Source organism: Osmerus mordax, chromosome 2 (genome assembly GCF_038355195.1).
Source record: "Osmerus mordax isolate fOsmMor3 chromosome 2, fOsmMor3.pri, whole genome shotgun sequence".
Lineage (NCBI taxonomy): Eukaryota > Metazoa > Chordata > Actinopteri > Osmeriformes > Osmeridae > Osmerus > Osmerus mordax.
Window position 1 is genome coordinate 8,615,224 of NC_090051.1, and position 17,328 is coordinate 8,632,551.

The 17,328-nt window shown below is 40.9% G+C and overlaps 1 pseudogene; it reads right to left on the minus strand.

The window, feature by feature from the left end:
* Window positions 1-5,868: 5,868 nt before the first annotated feature.
* On the minus strand, window positions 5,869-9,156 carry LOC136960654 (putative nuclease HARBI1; annotated as a pseudogene).
* Between the last annotated feature and the right edge of the window lie 8,172 nt (window positions 9,157-17,328).

Sequence of the window (17,328 nt, forward strand, 5' to 3'; positions counted from 1 at the left end):
CCTAATGGAATTGCTGGTAACAGGATCAGCTGATACTAAAAACAACCTGTGACCATGCATCAAGAAGCTAGCCTACAAGCCTCGGCTCCGAAATAATGGTCAGTCGGTTGAGCTTTAATTGGGTGTGCTCAAGCCTTCGGCGAGAGCACAACCTTTGTTCTCTCACATATATATTATTATTTATTTTTTTATTTTAATTTTTGCCCCCCTAAAACTCAGTCAATATTTGGCCTACATAGACAACGTAGGTGTCAAAAGTTTCGTCTTGGTAGCGATTGAGTTGCTTCTATTGGAATTTACATTCCGTTGCATGGTTTAGGCTTAAGTTAAGCTTGTGGCGAAAAGTGAAGCTAACGGTGGCTAATTTGCTAGCCACAGTCACTGACGTTACTAATGTCACTGCGTCACTAACGTCACGAAAACACGAGTGACTACCTTTGCCAGAACATTCGTTTAGCATCTGTTAACTTGGGGGATAGCTAGGCTAACTATAGCTTTACTGCAAGGCAGCTGCAGAAACGCCACAAGAAAAGAGGCCAGGGTGATAACTATTTACTCATTTTACTTTGTGATATGACACACAATTGTGATGTGTAATGTACAATATAAGCTGATATTATTAAGGAAGTACATCTACTTTTGGAAACAGTAGTCTACTATTTCACTGAAGTATTAGCATCATGACATTAGCCTGTGTTGCCCGGGCAACACATACTACAGTGGTCTATGATGTAGCGTTATCTGTTTTCAATCGTTAAAATAAACATTCCTCACATATACATTTTCGTTGTAGGATTTATTCTGACATTAGAAAACGATTTGTTGGTGAAATTACCCTTACCTGTGGTTTCAAACCAGTGTAGCTCACTGCAACGCTGTAGCTTACGCGAGACACACTACTGTACAAAAACATCTACACTAAACAGCTGTTTAGGAAGTCAAACTGCGACAGAACATGTTCGGCACTCCCCTTACTTAAATCAAAAGTCTATCTAACTACTAACCTGAACTTCATTGCCACAGCCTAAACGTTGTCAATCTGTTCATGAAAATAATTAATTTCAGTTTAAACCGTACAACGGAACGTTAAATCCAATTCAACCAACGCAATCGCTACCAAGACGAACACAGCAGTAGTCTAGTACTGTACCGTAGTAGTACAATTTACCGGGGCAGCTTCTCCACACAGGGCTATATAGCATTTTGCGTTGTTACTGACAATGATCGCTACCACTGAGCTTTTTATGAATGAGCGATTTTCCACTAAATAAATGTCAAGCTTATTTACGTTTTGGGGGGCATATTTTCAGTTAGCAGATGGTACTGTTTGAATCGCGATTCCATCTTCTACTGCTGGGTAAGGTCGTAGAATAATCTTCAAAGGGGGTTCTTTATTAATGAATGAATGCAATGAGTAGGCTAAATGCCTGAAAATATCATGAGAAGGGAAAAACTTAAAATGACGTTTAAGTCATAGAGATTAGGTCAATTTTTACACCGGTCTGCCCAATTTATTCGTTTTGTTTCAACGATGAGGCTGCCTCTTGCAGGGGAAATGAGAAGACATCTATTTCATTCTACACTTCACTTGTATTTTCAGTTGTAAATGAGCAGCAAAAAAAAATGCTTTTAAATCTATGTCATCTTTATAAATAATAAGTATGCATTTTTATATAAAATATACAGAAATATCAGTTGTAAAAATGTCATTCAAAAACTGACCCCTGTGCAACCGACGCAAGCAAGCACACCCTACAATTTCCCCAGAAATTGTACCCTCGCTAGTTAAATACTTGCTTTTCGTGTCACATAGGGGTTTGTCTTTAATTGGTGGCCGAGCCGCGAAGCGGCGCAGCCACCTCGAGTGTTTCTACCTTTTCTTATAATTATTATTATTAGGGTTCCTCCGGTAGGAGGAAACTATTGTTATTGGTGGTATTATTATTAGTAGGATTCCTCCGTAAGGAGGAAACCTATTGTTATTGTTAGTTTTATTAGGATTCCTCCGTAAGGAGGTAACCTATTGTTATTGTTAGTTTTATTATTAGGATTCCTCCGTAAGGAGGAAACCTATTGTTATTGTTAGTTTTATTATTATTAGGGTTCCTCCGGTAGGAGAACCCTATTGTTATTGGTGGTATTATTATTATTATTATTATGTTTTACCCATGGGAGTCAATGGCAGCCCCTAGACCAGTACCATAAAAAGTTGTGAAATTTGGCATGTTGAAACTGCAGACCATTACTAACTACCATACCAAACATGGGCCATGTGAGACAATAGGTGGCGCTACAGGCCACACCCCAATATGTCGTAGCTAGTTTAGCCAATTTCGGTAAGTCAGGCTATTTAAAGGTCTCTGACAGTCAGAATCACTGTTTACAAGCAAAGGTCGAGCTGGTCTTTTGTCAGATGTGTATATATTGACCAGTTTAGAGGTAAATACTCTTGCCAGAGCCTGGAATCGAACCCGTGTTTTGAGTGACTGCATGGGTCTCCATGAGGTCAACACATTTGGATTCAAGTTCAAGTAATGACACTGCCTTTCATAGTCAAAACTGAAGTCTGTATCAAGTGTAGATGGGAAAAGCTTCATTTTTCACAACTGACATGGACCCTTTCTTCACTTTGACAGGTCTGGAGGGTCATGCAGAGGCCTGCTCAACAGAGTTCAACAGAGGACGCAACAGACTCGAGGATGGTGAGATCCACACAGACCCCTTGCTGGACTACCCCTCTCTAGCTGGACAGCTTCTCTTCAGACCTGACCCCAGGACAGCTTCATCCAGCTGGCCTGCCTGCCTGCCTGCCTGCAGGCCCTGCTTGCCCCTGCCTGCCAGCACTCCAGAGACAGTCACCCCACAGACACAGTAGCTCTGCAGCCTGCTTTTTTGAGGACATTGATGAAAAAGGACAAGCCAGCATTACTTTGATGAAAGTCTAAATGTTTAATCCTTTCCATGTGCCAGTATGCCAAGCTGCTGACTTTGTGTCTTAAGTGATGAAACTAGTTCAAGTGATAGACTTTTGACCTGAATCCAATGATTATTCATCTGAATAAAAACCACTCAAGAGAAGTACTGCTTCTTGGATCATTTGTGCTCCACATCAGTACATCTCACACATTTGCCTTTGTTTCCATGGGATTCATGGAATTGTTAGTTTCTGCTCCACCATTTCCACCCTAGTGTAATAATAAGTATAATTTAGGACAGCAATTACATTTTTGTGTTATCCTTCCGCATTAGACACATTTAGTCAATGTTCTTAAACTCAACCGATTATTGTCATTTTACCATACTGTTCATATTGAACAGACAGTGTTTACTTGGAAAGATTACTGTATATTTCCACTTTTGATTTGTATTTCCATCGTAAGTTTGGTCTTTAATTTCATTTGGAAGTGGTATTAAAAGGTCTTACATTTAACTTGTTTATACCTGTAGACACCCTGTGAAGCCCCCACCCCCCACTCCAGAGACAGTTGGTGACAGAGAGGTGCAGACATTAAGTTAAACATGCCTTAAGAGTAGAGTAACAAATAGAGACTAAATGGCTGTTGAAACTCAGTTCTCCGAGTTGGTGCATGTCAGTTTAGGCAAAGGTAACCTTTTAAACCTCTGGGGCTGGGTTGCACCAACATGGATTAACCCTCGTGCTGCCTTCGGGTCACATGACCCAAAGGTTCATAACGAACCATTGTTGTGTTTACCCAATTTTACCCAATACAAAAACAAATAAAAATAATTTTCTTTTAACCATTCCAATGTGGGGGGTCTGAGACAGCCCGACAGTTAAAAGAAAATGCTTCACTTTGTTTTTGTATGAGGTAAATTTGTCGCAATACGACGGTTGGTCACAATGACTGATGGGTCAGAATGACCCGAAGATAACACAAGGGTTAAATTAATCCTGGTTTAGAGTTAATCTAGGTTTAGTAAATCTATGTTTAAACTGGTTTATAATTAATCAGAGATGTGTTGCACATCTTAAATTTAACCTTGGATTAGTGAAACTAGTTTAAACAAGGGTTAAAACAGGATTAGTTTATGTTCAATGTCCGCCATGATGGATTCCGACGAAATGTAAACAAATTCACAACGTATGTTTAACAAATAGCCTACGGAACTAAATAGCCCTAAATGAATGCATGCGCTCTTTTTCCTATAGCAGCTTTTTGAATAAATGCCGTTACTGATACCGTTAGTTACCGTTTATAGCCTAGGCTACCACTACAGCGGCTATAATAAACTACGTTACAAATAGCCAGCTAGCTAGCTATGGCACGTCAAAGAGGGTCAAACTTTTCAACATTTGAAAAGATGTTGCTGACTGAATTGATGGAGGAGTTTGGGGTGATAATTTAGGACAAGAGGACTGACAGCAGTACTCTAGAAAAGAAGGAGCGGAACTGGGTCCGGTTAGCTGAGTGCTTCAATGGCTCTACCGGTATTAAAGAGACGAGGGACAGGGCGCAACTTAAAGCCTGCTGGAAAAACCTCAAGACTAAAGCCAAAAAAGATGCGGCGGAAGAGAGGCGTAGCCAATTTCAAACCGGCGGAGGACCACCAATCAATGCTACGGATCCTCTGTCAAAGAAGATCATTGATATGATCCCGCAGCAGATTTCCCCCCTCCCCAACCCCTACGACGATGACGGCGCATTAGATGACAGTACAGCCACAGAAGCTGCAAGTAACTACGAACTCCAACGCCGTTGGTTGCAGCAATAACGTGACAAAAATTACGAAAATAGGCTATAATTTTGCCTACAAAGCATTTGTTAGAGCCTATGTATTACTGTACATACACCTCAGATGTTAATAATTTTCTAATTGAATAGCACATCATACTACAGAAATAACAGTTCCATGTTCTCTTTAGTAGCCTATGGTAATTTATTAAATTAGTTATTTCCTATGTCATTGGACGTCAGAGACATCAAGAGTAAAGTGCATTGTGCATAGTTGTAGGTAGCCTCCTAATGTTTTTATGTTTTTTTGTTTTGTCTAGCTGACACTATCATCGTACTGGAGCAAGTGGAGCCTCATGGAAACATCGAAGCAGCAGCATCACCTGTGAAGCCCCCTGCTAAGCACCCTAAGCTTAGCTCTCACCAGGAGCTTCTCACATTAGAGAAGGAGAGATGCATGCTCGACATATAAAATGCAAAAATGAAAAAAGATCAGAATCAGAAAGGGATTTATTCGCCATGAAAGTTTGCACAGACAAGGAATTTGCTTTGGCAGGAAGGTGCATACAATAAACATATACCTAAAATTTAAATTAGTGGACTAACTATACTAAGGGTACATAAACTAGCAGTACTAAGTGTGATTAGAATATAATTAAATATACAATCAAATATAAGTTGCCGTAAATTACAATATAAAAATACAAAAATACAAATATTACAAAAAATACAAATGTACAAGATACCATGTTGTAATGCAGTGCAAAAAGCAGAGTGTTTTAAGCAAGAAGTCATTTGAGTCAGTGTGGTCCCTTGGCCTTGTTGAAGAGAACAACAGCGGAAGGGAAGAAACTGTTTTTGTGGCGTGAGGTATTGGTCCTGATAGACCGCAGCCTTCTGCCGGAGGGGAGTGACTGAAACAGGGAGTGTCCAGGGTGGGAGGAGTCAGCCACAATCTTCCTCGCTCGCCTCAGGGTCCTCGAGGTGTGCAGGTCCTCGAGGGTAGGCAGATTGCAGCCAATCACCTTCTCAGCAGTACGGATGATACGCTGCAGTCTGCTCTTGTCCTTGGCAGTGGCAGCAGCGTACCAGACGGTGATGGAGGAGGTGAGGATGGACTCAATGATGGCTGAGTAGAAGTGCACCATCATTGTCTTTGGCAGGTTGGACTTCTTCAGCTGCCGAAGGAAGTACATCCTCTGTTGTGCTTTCTTGATGAGGGAGCTGATGTTCAGTTCCCACTTGAGGTCCTGGGAGAGGATAGTGCCCAGGAAGCGGAAGGACTCCACAGTGTTGACTGGGGAGTCACACAGGGTGATGAGGGTGAGTGGGGCTGTGTTCCTCCTGAAGTCCACAACCATCTCCACTGTCTTAAGAGCATTGAGCTCTAAGTTGTTCTGGCTGCACCAGGTCACCAGGTTGGCCGCTTCCCACCTATAATCAGACTCGCCTCCACCAGAGATGAGCCCAATGAGGGTGGTGTCGTCCGCAAACTTCAGGAGTTTGACGGACGGATGACTGGAGGTGCAACTGTTGGTGTACAGGGAGAAGAGCAGAGGAGAAAGGACGCAGCCCTGAGGTGATCCGGTGCTGATGGACCGAAGATGTCCTGTTGCTACAGAAAGAGGTCCTAACTCTTCAGAAGCAGAGGCTACTGGATCTAAGCCAGTCACAAGAAATAGAAAGATTTTTGAATGAATTCTGAAACTGAAATTGTGCAATGTATTTATTTGCAGCATTCTGCACTTGAGCATCTTCCATATCATCCTCAAGTGGGTGCTCATCCTCCTCGGGTAGATCATCTCCTACTCTCTTCCCAAAGTTGTACAAAACAGCTACTGCAACAATGATGGTCAGGGTAGTGTCCAATTTTGTGCGGAGTCCCAACTGTATACATGGAAATCTCCGCTTCCACACCCCAAACACTCTCTCTATTACCCCTCTTGTTTGAATGTGAGAGTAGTTGTACTTTTTTTCTGCCTGGGTCTGAGGGTTCAAAAGTGGAGTCATCAGGTATGGGCGACATGCATAGCCATTGTCCCCCACTAGGTGTCCACGGATCTCCCCTCTCCAGCAGTGCACAAAGTTGACCGTTGTCAAAGATTCGTCTGTCATGTGTGGATCCTGGCCATCTTGCAACAACGTGTGTGATCTGGGCCTGGTCATCACACACAACTTGGACATTAATTGAGCAGTAGCCCTTTCGATTCCGAAACAGTTCCCCATTCCCACCACCTGGGTTGGTAATGGGAATGTGGGTGCAGTCGATAGCCCCAATTACTCCTGGAAAACCTGCTCTCCCATAAAATCCAGCTGTTGTCTCTCTCCTTGGTTCAAAGTGAATGTACTGAGCCTTTAAACTTGCAATTGCCTTGGACACTCTGCTGACAATTCTGCAGACTGTGGATTTATGAACTCCAAAAAGATCCCCATCAACCATCTGAAAACACCCTGTAGCATAAAATCGCAAAGCTACTAGGAGCTGGAGAAGCGGTGGCACAGCAAAATTCCTCTCACTTCCATGCTTGATTGCTGGTCCAACCTTCCCATTCAGGTATATGACAGACTCCTTTGTAAATCTGTACCGCTGTGAAAACTCGCTGTTGTCATAGAATTCAATTGGGTTTAACCTATCTCTAATTTTCCTGCGAGGAACACTTTCCTCTAACCCCATCCAGCGAAGATATGCAGCCATGTTGTCAATAAAACTGAGATAAACGTCCTCCAGGGGTGGTTTAAATATAACTGCTAATCCAGGTTTAGACTAGGTTTAAAATGACTGGTGCAACAGATTTACATTTAATCTAGATTTAAATGGAAATTAAACAGAGATTGCCAAAGAGTTAGATTTACCCAGGATTAATTGTAAACTAAGGTTAAACTAGGTTTAAAGTTTGGTGCAACTGGATTAAAAGACAAACTTGGTTTAAACCTAGTTTAAGAGTTAATCCTTGTTGGTGCAACCCAGCTTAGGTTTAAAACAAATTCAGATTTGATTGGAACTCTCTTTTATACATTTATAGTTGGATTTGACATTTAACAGACATTTAATTCATTTAGCAAGTTGTTTAACTCAAACAACCATAACACGGTACATATGGTATACAAAGCTGCAGTTAGCTTGGATGTTATCTTTACATATAGATGGGGTCTTGTTGATGCGCACGCAGCTTCAAGGCAGAAAGACGCGTTCCATTTCACTTTTACTGTACCTACACCTTTAATGTTCCCGCCATCCCCCCATTTCTGAATAAAGTTCGACTGATCTGATTTGTTGATTTCTGTTGCTATGAAAACCAGTTTAGCCAAGCTAACTAACATTGTTTTTAGCTAGCTTGCATTACCATTCAATTGCTAACAAAACATTAGTAAAAATAGCTTGCTAATCGGGCAGAACTTGAACTCGGGCAGGAGACTCTGAGACCTCAGCGTGCCACTAGCATCTCGTCATATCACGCAGTCGGAGCACAGCTAGATAATCAGCGTCAGCGCTCTTGGGTACTGTGGAAGAAATTGGGATTTCCTGTATGCTTACATTAATCACTAATCAATAGAACTAGTCATTGGATACTAGTTAGTATGTTTATTAGGGATGGGAAAACGATGCCTTGTGAAGCTTTGGTGGTTTCTTCCGGATTGTGCCGAACCAAAGAGCCGAACTATTGGCGCATTGAAATTGGAGAGCACAGTGACATCTAGTGGTCAGCTAAAATCATAGCAGCCATCTCAACTGAATGAGATGTACCAGTAGTTTCGATGGTACTTCGCCTGTTAATTATTCAATGTCTTCATTTTTGTAAGGCTACGTGGTGGTCTAATATTCGTGTTCATTCATTAAAACCATACATGTGTATTTGAGAACTGTGTAATTTTCATACAATAAATATGTTTTACTGTGATGTTCAACTAGTCTACACCACACTTTGTAATGTTCAGCAAACAGTATAAGGGCGGTAGAATGCTTAAGTGTATGGAAGTATTAAATGACCGCTGATACAGAGTAGTAGCCTACACGACCACTCTGCTTATATAGCTGTCTCTTTCCTTACATTTGTGATATGTATTGTGAATCAGGGGAATATTTGTGGGGACAGTGGGGATGTGCTTGTGCAATATGAAAAGGCAGTGTACCATAACGGGGTTCGGGGGAATGTGTTTGTGCAACAGTCTGATTTGAGAACATTTATAAGTTCTTATTCAGGAACAGGATTTGTTCGACTGTACTGGGTTTCAGGCGGCTTCTCCTCTGGCTCACAATTTCTCCAGCCTTGGAGAAGATCCTCTCACAAGGCACTGAGGATGCTGGTGTGCACAGAAACTGCATGGCCACTTTAAATAACGGAGGGTAAAGGGCCTTGCGTGTGACCCAGTAGTCCAGAGGGTCCTCCGTCCTGGCCACATTTGGGGGATAACATATCAAAATGTTCCCATACTCTTGATCGCTTTCTTCCTCCGGTAGCATCCATATCGTCTTCTACTTTCTGCTCTTCTGCTAATATAACCTACTTCTCTTCTGCTGATGAACTATACTATTCTGCTAATGTAATCCACTTCTCCTCTGCTAATGATAATTCTCTAATCGTCTTCTAATAATAACTATGTACTCTACTAATGACTGTTTGCGCTTCTGCCAATGTAGTGTTCGCCTCCTATTAAGACGATAAGCACTGGTTTCTTTCCCTCTTTTAAGGTTTAGAAGTGCGCCACAACTTTGAACCAGTTCGTGACGTCTGAAGCATTGAACGTCATCAATCACGTGGCATCGTCATTTGACACAAGCTCCAAACCACTTTTTCGAAACTGTGCGTATTGGTTTTGCGACACAAGCATCGATGCGTCAGTGCCATATGTCCCATCCCTAATGTTTATCATGTAAGCTTGCTATTAATAACAGTATATTGTGTCTATGTGTCAGGTTAATAGATGTTCGGGGTCAGGAGAAAGTACTGGCTAAACGGTCCTTGTCATGACTACAAGGAGAGCTCCAACTATGAACTCTCTAGTGTGAGAGCTGTTATGTGTTGGGAGCAGTGAATCTTTTTCTCGGAGACTGTTGTAACGTCATTCCTGCCTGACTGTCACAATCTATGTTTACATTCTTGTGCCCTATAAAAGATGGTCCTCCGGCTTTCGGAGCGGGGGAGAGACCTGGGGGGTGTTCCATCAACGTCGCTAACGCAAGTCGCGCTAACACGAATAAGTCTCACTTGGGTAAATGTCAACTTAGACTTAAGCCTCAAGCCGTTCCACTAACGTCCCGTTCCACTAACAGGCAACGCTAATTCAAGCTAGACCTCAATAAGCTTAGACTGTGCAGCCCAGATCAGGCGATCGTCGAAAAGAGGAGTTATGTCGCAAAAAGTATAGCGTAAAGCAGCAGAGGTGTGTTGTTTCAGCAGCGTAAATTGATTTTTTGAGTTTTTTTGTTCCCTAAAAGGGCAATGTTGCCGCAATTAACATGGCAAGGGAGACAACTTGTCAAACCATTACGACCGTTAAAATGCGTAAATTGTAGATCTACCAAATCTACTTAACATATATATATATATATGCATTTAGGCCTACTGATAATTAGCGTAATTTGCTGAGCTGTCTGAAACCGTTCTGGCAGGCTAGCCTATGGTCGATATTCTCAACAGGAGATTGAGAATAATAGCCCAAAAAAGAACGTGGCAGCAATTGAAAATTGTAGGATAAAATTCAAAACACTGAAGAAGGCCATGGTTAATTGCACTTGATGTGGGCTAATAATGTTTTTGTCTTCACATCTTGAACAAAATCAAAAATTACTTCAAAATAACTTTGCCACACACATTTATTAACTAATAGGCTAAATGCTGAGCTTTAAGATAAAAGGGAAAGATAACCATGACTTAAATGGGGATTCACTGAAATGACTAGTATTGCACAGATCCAGCACTGACTTTTTAGATCAAAAGGTGACCCAAACTGCACACTTTGTTTGGCAGAACAGTCATTTAAAATTGCTCAGCATGACTATCATTATTATATTACGAGTATTTCCAATTAACATAGTCTGCCTCCACAGATCCAGAGGGGGCTTGGACAGTGACAGACTGTGGCTGTGCCAAGTGTTGTCACAGCCTCACTTTGGGAAAGCATGCCCTACTGGGCACATTAGGGGAGACTGTTGGGCACAGAATCTAATTGTCTTCTTTGGAAAGGGCAACATTTGGGACACTGTCATGTAGGGGCAGCATAAAGGGCACTTCATAATATCACCTTTTTCCATTGGAAGTAAGGGCATGGGAACAGTCCAATTTAGGCCATTGTAAGGGCACCTTATAGGGTACTGCATCACATTTTCTATACTATAAAGGAACTCTTTTTACATGTATAGAGGGCACACTGTCATTTATTGCATGGGGCATCCTGTGCACTCAAGCATATTTCACAATGTGAATGGCAGACAGTAGGGCACTTGGTCTAATATTTGCCACTCTGGGCATTTTAGAAACGCTTTCAACCATGGGGGCACCAGGCAGTCACCCCCTGAGTCTTCCAATGGGCCTGGATATACCCATGGGGACAGTATATTGCACCTATAATATTGGGGAAGCCAGAGGAGAGGTAATATACAGGCTTGTCAACATGTAGGCTACTTTAAACAATGAAAATACTTTATACAATTGAATAAAAAGTCCTCCTTGATTCTTTGTGTTTCAAGATTACCTGAAAAACTGATGATAATATTCAGGTACTGCTTTGAAGCAAGGTATACCCTTCATATTTCCTGGCATAGTTGCCCGTTCAAGAATGTCCCACATGCAAAGACATAGACAGATGCAGACAGACTGAACAGTGTCAAAGCTTGGCTACAGTGGGTTTGCTTCCTGGTGTGTGATTCCAGCAGACTACATAGTCTAGGCCTACCTACATAGACTGCAGTCTACTACCCTCCTTTCTACTATTATAGTCTACTCTCCTTTCTATTTACATTTACATTTAGTCATTTAGCAGACGCTCTTATCCAGAGCGACTTACAGTAAGTACAGGGACATTCCCCCGAGGCAAGTAGGGTGAAGTGCCTTGCCCAAGGACACAACGTCAGTTGGCATGACCTTCGGATTACCAGCCCGATTCCCTCACCGCCACCTGACTCCCGACTTTCTTCTATTACTTTTTACAAAGGATGGTAGGCTGCTCTTATGTGTTCATTGCCATCCTTAAGAGTTGCTAAAGTGTTATTTCATATATATATATTTATGTTTTTTTTTTTTTTTTTAAGAATGACAATTACATTTATATAGATAAACTATGCTGGGCCTGCTGAACCTATACTTCTTCCACAGATACTGGTCAGGGAACCATTACTTCTGTCTCTGAAGACCCTTGGGGCTGGTGGGATAAACGCTCTTTGTATAATCTGAGCACCTTCATCCACCACAGGGTTGTCAAAGAACGGATACGCCATAATTGATTGTAACTTGTCTAGACGCTCTGCTTAGTTTCTAAGTCCTTATTTTATGTCAATTAACCAATGGCTTTTGAAAACAAAGAGAGGGAAACAGCATGGATGGGGAAAGTGTGTGGGCAGAGCAAGCAGTAGTAGTACATAAACTACATATGTCCTTTACTCAAGTGTATTCCGACTTTCATAAAGTTATTGTTGTAATCAAAGCTTTTAAAGAATGGATCTCTGCATGATGGGCCTGACCAGAGCACAGGTGGCCTGACAGAACACGCTTCAAAGTTGACACTTTCAAAAGGGTGGCATTTTAACCCTGTCAGTCCAAAATGTCTAAAAGTTGATACGCATGCCTTATTGCCAATGGGGAACAAAGAAGTCTCAAGAAACCATAATGTTGGCAGCATGGATATTTCTCTACAGTGACAATTTGTGAAGAATTTCAAAAAATGACTTCAAATCAGCCATTGATCCAATTGTCTTGAAATGTTGTGTACATGTATGAAATACATGTCTGTGTCATGTCAATTTTGTAATGGTTTGCAATGCTGAGGAGGAACCCGCCATTGCTGCCTGCAGCTATATTTAGGATTCCTCCGTAAGGAGGAAACCTATTGTTATTGTTAGTTTTATTGGGTGTGCTTTGCCTTCGGCAAGGGCACAACCTTTGTTCTCTCACATATATATTATTATTATTATTATTATTTTTATTCTTTTTGCCCCCCTAAAACTCAGTAAATATTTAGCCTACATAGACAACGTAGGTGTCAAAAGTTTCGTCTTGGTAGCGATTGAGTTGCTTCTATTGGAATTTACGTTCCGTTGCATGGTTTGGGCTTCAGTTAAGTTTTTGTGGCGAAAAGTGAAGCTAACGGTGGCTAATTTGCTAGCCACAGTCACTGACGTTACTAACGTCACTAACGTCACGAAAACACGCGTGACTACCTTCGGCAGAACATTCGTTTCGCATCTGTTAACTTGGGGGATAGCAAGGCTAACTATAGCTTTACTGCAAGGCAGCTGCAGAAACGCCACAAGCAAAGAGGCCAGGGTGATAAATATTTACTCATTTTACTTTGTGATATGACACACAATTGTGATGTGTAATGTACAATATAAGCTGATATTATTAAGGAAGTACATCTACTTTCGGAAACAGTAGTCTACTATTTCACTGACATATTAGCATCATGACATTAGCCTGTGTTGCCCGGGCAACACATACTACAGTGGTCTATGATGTATCTGTTTTCAATCGTTAAAATAAACATTCCTCACATATACATTTTCGTTGTAGGATTTATTCTGACATTAGTAAACGATTTGTTGGTGAAATTACCATTACCTGTGGTTTCAAACCAGTGTAGCTCACTGCAACGCTGTAGCTTACGCGAGACACACTACAAAAACATCTAGCTACAGTACACAGCTGTTTAGGAAGTCAAACGGCGACAGAAAATGTTCGGCACTCCCCTTACTTAAATCAAAAGTCTATCTAACTACTAACCTGAACTTCATTGCCACAGCCTAAACGTTGTCAATCTGTTCATGAAAATAATTAATTTCAGCCTAAACCGTACAACGGAACGTTAAATCCAATTCAACTAACGCAATCGCTACCAAGACGAACACAGCAGTAGTCTAGTACTGTACCGTAGTAGTACAATTTACCGGGGCAGCTTCTCCACACAGGGCTATATCGCATTTTGCGTTGTTACTGACAATGATCGCTACCAGTGAGCTTTTTATGAATGAGCGATTTTCCACTAAATAAATGTCAAGCTTATTTACGTTTTTGGGGGCATATTTTCAGTTAGCAGATGGTACTGTTTGAATCGCGATTCTATCTTCTGCCGGTAAAGTCGTAGAATAATCTTCAAAGGGGGTTCTTTATTAATGAATGAATGCAATATGAGTAGGCTAAATGCCTGAAAATATCACGAGAAGGGACAACTTAAAAGGACGTTTAAGTCATAGAGATTAGGTCAATTTTTACACCGGTCTGCCAAATGTATTCGTTTTGATTCAGCCTGTCAGCTGCCTCTTGCAGGGGAAATGAGAAGACATCATATTTCATTCGACACTTCACTCGTATTTTGAGTTGTAAATGAGCAGCAAAAAAAAGATGCTTTTAAATCTATGTAATCTTTATAAATAATAAGTAGGCCCGATGCATTTTTATATAAAATATAGAGACCCCTGTGCAACCGACGCAAGCAAGCACACCCTACAATTTCCCCAGAAATTGTATCCTCTCTAATTATTAGGATTCCTCCGTAAGGAGGAAACCTATTGTTATTGTTAGTTTTATTATTAGGATTCCTCCGTAAGGAGGAAACCTATTGTTATTGTTAGTTTTATTAGGATTCCTCCGTAAGGAGGAAACCTATTGTTATTGTTAGTTTTATTATTATTATTATTATTATTCTAGTTCCATGGGAGTCAATGGCAGCCCCTAGAACCCTTGGATAACTTGTTGTTAAATTTGGCACACTCATTAAGGACAGTTCCTTATATACCTACACCAAGTTTCATGTATCCCATCAGACCACTCTAGTGCCACCAATGGGTCAAAGTTGGACTTGTGTTTACACACGCAACTTTTGAACCGTATGACTGATTTTCAAAAATGAGGTACTATTGGATTCCCTGGATCAAGACGAGTTCAACGCACCCTATGACGTCAATTTCCGGTTATATTGATTTTCCGCTATTTCCGGTTGTATCAAAAACCTTTGAAAGCCTACTCCTCCTACAATTTTTGTCATATCTTCTTCAAAATGACCAGAGATGAGCTTCAGACCAAGCCTCACAAAAGTTATCCCATGGCGTTTTGATTTTATAAACTGTTTGTCCGGCACAGCCAATCAAAATCAGCAATAAAAGAAACCAAACAGGAACTTGGGTCAAATCTCAGCAAATCTTTGAGATATCAACACTAAACTTGGTATATCGGTGGACGACACTACAACATGTTACCATATGCAAAGGCTATTTCATATATCCAAAAATGGTTGATATAAAGCATATCAAATTTATCGCTAACGCTAAAATAATGATTTACACATCCGCTAGTAAAAAACTGATATTCTGATTCAATCACAAGTTCATATGAAGACTCTTGAGAATGTTTAGTACACAAATCTGAGGAAAAGTTGACTGTAACATGAAAAGTCGATTTTTGGTGAATATTTGAAACATGCATGCTTGGCTAATTGCTAACAAAGTTTTCAATGTAATGTCTCCCTCTGCTCCTCAGCGCGCGCGCTCCACATTCTCACACACTCAGCCTTTCCCTTGACACACGCGCGGGCTTGGCGAGACGCATACACAACATTTCAGGCAATTGTGGGCTGACCAAGCCCCCACTCATTCCTTGGCTTGAAGTGAAGGCCCTTGTGGATCTTGATGGTAATGCATTTTAGAAAAAGTTCTCAAAATCCTGAAACATTGATAGTATAGGCCAGGAGTAACTACCACACCACAAATGACGCACCATTATCCATAGGTGGCGCTACGGCCAAGCCCCAATTGTTCATTTACAAAGTGATGCCATTCGCATCCCATTTGTCCCAAAATTCTGAAATTCATTAGATATGCCTTATTTCTCATGAGGAACAAAAAAGCCTCAATAACCTATAACGGCCGCCATATTGGATTTTTTTGGACAATAAAGATTTAGGAAACACGTTTTTTCGCTACTTCTCCGACAATTTTTGTCCATTCTTCCCCAGAATTGGCAGGTATCATCGTCAGAGCAACCCTCACTGAATTCTTCAACAGATTTTTGAATTTCGAAACCGTTTGTCTGGTACAGCCAATCAAAATCGTCAACAAAGCAGCCAAACAGGAAGTTGGATCAAATCTCAGCAAATCTTTGAAATATCAACACCAAACTTGGTGTGTCACGTGAAAGACACTACATCATGTTCGCATGTGAGAAGGCAAATTAATATCTTAAAAAATGATTGAAATAAAGGAAATCTAATTTATTTCTATCTAACGCTAAAATAATGCTTTAGACATCCGCCAGTCAAAAAACTCTGATTCAATCACATGTTCATAAAGACTCTTGAGAATGTTTAGTACACAAATCTGAGAAAAAGTTGACTGTAACATTAAAAGTAGAAATTTGGTGAATATTTGAAAAATGCATGGAAAGGAAATTTCCAATGAAATGTCTCCCCTGCTCCTCAGCGCGCGCGCTCCACATTCTCACACACTCAGCCTTTCCCTTGACACACGCGCAAGCTTGACGAGACGCATACACAACATTTCAGGCAATTGTGGGCTGACAAAGCCCCCACTCATTGCTTGGTCTTTAGCAAAGGCCCATGTGGATCTTGATGGTATTGCATTTCCGATTTTGTATGCAATGGTAAAAAGTTCTCAAAATCCTGAAACATTGAGAGTATAGGCCAGGAGTAACTACCACACCACAAATGACGCACCATTATCCATAGGTGGCGCTACGGCCAAGCCCCAATTGTTCATTTACAAAGTGATGCCATTCGCATCCCATTTGTCCCAAAATTCTGAAATTCATTAGATATGCCTTATTTCTCATGAAGAACAAAAAAGCCTCAATAACCTATAACGGCCGCCATATTGGATTTTTTTGTACAATAAAGATTTAGGAAACACGTTTTTTCGCTACTTCTCCGACAATTTTTGTCCATTCTTCCCCAGAATTGGCAGGTATCATCGTCAGAGCAACCCTCACTGAATTCTTCAACAGATTTTTGAATTTCGAAACCGTTTGTCTGGTACAGCCAATCAAAATCGTCAACAAAGCAACCAAACAGGAAGTTGGATCAAATCTCAGCAAATCTTTGAAATATCAACACCAAACTTGGTGTGTCACGTGAAAGACACTACATCATGTTCGCATGTGAGAAGGCAAATTAATATCTTAAAAAATGATTGAAATAAAGGAAATCTAATTTATTTCTATCTAACGCTAAAATAATGCTTTACACATCCGCCAGTCAAAAAACTCTGATTCAATCACATGTTCATAAAGACTCTTGAGAATGTTTAGTACACAAATCTGAGAAAAAGTTGACTGTAACATTAAAAGTAGAAATTTGGTGAATATTTGAAAAATGCATGGAAAGGAAATTTCCAATGAAATGTCTCCCCTGCTCCTCAGCGCGCGCGCTCCACATTTTCACACACTCAGCCTTTCCCTTGACACACGCGCAA